The sequence below is a fragment of the Anarhichas minor genome, unplaced genomic scaffold (assembly GCF_050575085.1).
Source record: "Anarhichas minor isolate MPS153535 unplaced genomic scaffold, ASM5057508v1 ptg000003l, whole genome shotgun sequence".
Lineage (NCBI taxonomy): Eukaryota > Metazoa > Chordata > Actinopteri > Perciformes > Anarhichadidae > Anarhichas > Anarhichas minor.
Window position 1 is genome coordinate 17646132 of NW_027466449.1, and position 3869 is coordinate 17650000.

The window sequence follows — 3869 nt, forward strand, 5'->3', positions numbered from 1 at the left end:
TCCAATTATGAGAGGTGGAGGGGAGCTTCCTGCTGCTCTCCCCAGGATAACAGTTCATCTTGAGGGGGATGAGCTGTGGGATTACCTGGCCATGGGGCTGGTTCTCAGGCCGCAGGAAAAGTCTATTAGGAGGAGGGTAATCTTCTGAGGTTGGGTTGACAGAGGACAGAGCGACTACTCAACACGGTTTTGGTGTTTGTACGTTGTGTGTGTGTGTGTTTGCATGCTGTTCTCATACAGTGTTCGTAGCTATACCTACAGAAATTGATGATCTACGAAATCAATTTCTATTTAATCCACGTCAGAATGAACCAGGAAGTATAAGGACGGCAAAGAACCCTCACAGAGCGGTGGGAGGGGAGGTGAACGGGTCAAACAAAAACGGGTCTTTCACCCCAGAGACCGTTGTTCCTCCTCGTGTGAAACAAGAAGGCAAAGTATATTTATTCATCACCTAATCTCTGTGCTTAAGTAGCCACTTCTGTAGTTTTTAACCCAAACCAGTCTTTTCCTGAACCTAACTAAGTAGTTTTGTTGCATAAACCTAACTAAGTTGTTTCCTGTGAAGAAGGAAGTTTATTTTGACTGGACGCGTGTAACGAGTGGAAACTCACAGGTGTTTCCTAAGATATGATACGAGCCGCTGTGTGAGGACACGTCGGTGTTTGCGTCCATCTACCCAGTGTCTCTGATTAGTATGCGCGGGCCATGAGGCTACGCTGACAGTGGGGCCTCTGAGAGCAGCAGCGCCATGAATTCTTCAGCGTGAGCTTGCATGTACCCTTTGCTCTCATCCCGCCTGAGAGGACAAGTCCAGTCACGGGGAGACGAGGAGAGACACACACACACACACACACACACACACACACACACACACACACACACATCTTCATTTTGGCGCATACATCTACGCCTGCCGGGCCGACTCCGAGTTAACCGAAGGTCCCTCTGGCCTACATGCAAACGCAGTCTGCAGTCAACCATCTTATCAGCACACTCGACACATTTCCCTCTGACTCACAGAAGAAGAGCCAAATATACTCGTGTCCACACACACACAATAAATCTGAGGGAATTTTGAATCTCTTCTTCTCCCTTTTCTCTCTCGCTCTGCCTGTGGAGAACACTGGCAGGAATCAGGGAGAAGAGCGGGGTTGCTAGGCGACAGGTTGTGGTTGCCATGGTGAATTTAAGTGGAACAGCTGGTCCAATCAGCATAAAGTGTGTGTGTGTGTGTGTGGGGGGGGGGGGGGCTCATGCCAACACAGGCAGACAGGAAGGAGAGGCTGCTGAGGCATGCAGGAGAGGAGAAGAGAAGAGAGGAGAGGAGAGAGGAAGGGAAGAGGAGGAGAGAGGAAGGGAAGAGAAGAGAAGAGGAGAGGAGAGAAGAGGGGAGAGGGGAGAGGAGAGAGGAAGGGAAGAGGAGAGGAGAGGAAGGGAAGAGAAGAGAAGAGGAGAGGAGAGAAGAGGGGAGGAAGAGGAGAGGAAGAGGAGAATGAGAGGAGAGAAGGGAGGTTTTTGGTTTTTAAAGTCCCTTTATTTCACTATTTCAGGGAAACATAAAAATGGGAAAATAAAAAAAAAAACTTAAAAATAAATAAAATAACCAAATTAAAGCACCAAAGAACAAATGAACAATCAATCACAATGATCGATATGTTCAGAAAGTCTCCACCAGCACCCACTGAGCATACAATGCTGCCAGTAGTCCATCTGTCCCTGAAGGCCTGTATGTGTTCCTCCGCCTGGTAGTCGGGCCTTCAACAGTCCCTGCAGAACTTTCACCAGATCCTCACCGGCACCCTGAACCCAATTCGTCAGCCAGATGGCAGAGGAGAGGAGAGGAGAGGAGAGGAAAGAAGAGGAGAGGAGAGGAGAGGAGAGGAGAGGAGAGGAGAGGAGAGGAAAGAAGAGGAGAGGAGAGGAGAGGAGAGGAGAGGAAAGAAGAGGAGAGGAGAGGAGAGGAGAGGAGAGGAGAGGAAAGAAGAGAAGAGGAGAGGAGGATAAAGTAGGTTAATGAGTGAATAAGAGGACACTAACAAAAAAGGAAGGATGAGGAAAAAGCAGCGTAGCAGGTCAGAAAGACAGGAATAGGCTCAATGAGAAAGAAAGAAACTTGGCTGGTCAGATGAAAAGATTTAAGCCAAAACTAGGAGAATAAGATGAAGATAAGACGAGGATAAAAGTAGGATCTGTCCTGATTATTCTTCCCATCAGAGCAAAACAACAATCACCACATCGCATGCCTCTCATCGCGGCGATCCGAACCTGAAGGAAATCATTTTAAAAGGCGCAACACAGACGACCATCACAGTGAGAGGCAGCTAATGACGCCGTGGTGATAACATGGTGATAATGATAATGGGGTGGGGGGGGGGGGGATTTCACAGTACCATCATCCGTTGTGTGTGTTGTTGTGGTTTCGGTCGCTGTGCGTTCGGTGTTGACGTTTTCAGGTGAGATCGTAACGATGTCATCAAGAGAAACCGACAGATTGACGTTCAGACTTAGCCCATCTTTAAATTCATTATGACTGTTTTCTTGATTCATTGAGTTGTAATGTCAGTAACTGTGGATGCCACAAAGTGAATGATGTCATGTAGTGCACACTGCGCTGCTTCCTCTGCATGAAAGGGGCAACATAATCAAAATAAGAATAGTTTTTTGTTAAAAAGCTCCACAGAAACCAATAACTGCACTGAAAGTTAAACTGCATGTCAGTGAGACCTGACAGGTGCTCCACGGAGTCTGTTTTTATTTTTCTGACTTTGCTTATCTGGTGAGTGTTCAGGAAAAGATCCGTTTCCAGGTTCACCGCTGCACAGCAGTGATACGTTATCAGTTATTGGTTTTCGCACTTTATCAGACTTCTGAGATTGAACCCTCCACGAGGACGAGATTGTGAAATTGAGGAGTTGATGGTACTGACGTCAGCGCGGACACACCTGCCCGACACACTTGCAGACGTGCACGCGCTCATAGCAGGACTGCAAACTGCCCGTTAAAAAGGTGCGACATGCTCTCAACGTGTCCGCGACTGAGCCGGCGGCTAGCAGCTAACAGTGCTAACACTGGAAACAACGGCAAAAGTGCAGAGAAAGCAGGTTTCTACCTGTGGGGGAACCAGAGGGTTTGGTGCTTCGCTTCCACTACCACGCCGTGGGTCAGGGCGGCTTCATCGGCTGTAACGTCCGTGTGAGAGCGGCGACCTAACATGCACTGAAAGCTCTGCAAACAAAGCACATGACGCTCTGATTACAACACAGAGAAGGTAAGTGACTTCACTCTCTGCTCCGGACATTACTCAACTATATCTTTACACACCTCAGTGCTGTAAATGTTAAATAAAACACCTTTAATGACGTCAAGTACTCTCAACGCTACCTTTTAAACACAGACAAACAATATGAAGGGACTTTTAGTTTTGGCGGAGAAAGCAGACTTACGTTCTTTACGCATATGTGGGGGGGGGGGGACACGCGTGTCTCCTCCTCCGAGGACACTCTCTCGGAGCGTCTCGCACGAGGAGGCACAATCATGACAGCCACTTATCCTGCTCATTCCCCTCAACAGCAGAAAGAGGTTGCAGCGAGGAATTTGCAGTCTTCTTCCCCAAGAATGAGAATTTGAACGTGAAAGATGATCACAACATATATCTAAGTCTTTCCATTCGGCCTGGACGAGCACCTGCACAGAACTGAAAGCAGAAACTACGGTTTACAATAATAATAATAATAATAATAATGACGTTTTCAGGATGAGGAAACACGTGAAGGGAGGAACTGTGTTAAGACTCTGCAGCCCAAACAGAAAAAAGGCTTCAGAGCTCGTCCGGCTCGCAAGATGTCCATTCGCACGGAGCTCTCGCT

The 3869-nt window shown here is 47.8% G+C and overlaps 1 long non-coding RNA gene across 1 annotated transcript in view; it reads right to left on the reverse strand.

Annotated features, from left to right (window-relative positions):
• Positions 1–1266: 1266 nt before the first annotated feature.
• Positions 1267–3869, reverse strand: part of LOC142950748 (uncharacterized) — a 2749-nt gene continuing 146 nt past the window's right edge. Inside the window, exons 1-3 of the long non-coding RNA XR_012954495.1 lie at positions 3447–3869; positions 3113–3228; positions 1267–1803 (exon numbers count right to left, since the gene is read on the reverse strand). The exon at positions 3447–3869 is cut by the window's right edge and continues 146 nt beyond it. This is a non-coding gene — a long non-coding RNA (uncharacterized LOC142950748). The remainder of the gene's footprint in view (positions 1804–3112; positions 3229–3446) is intronic.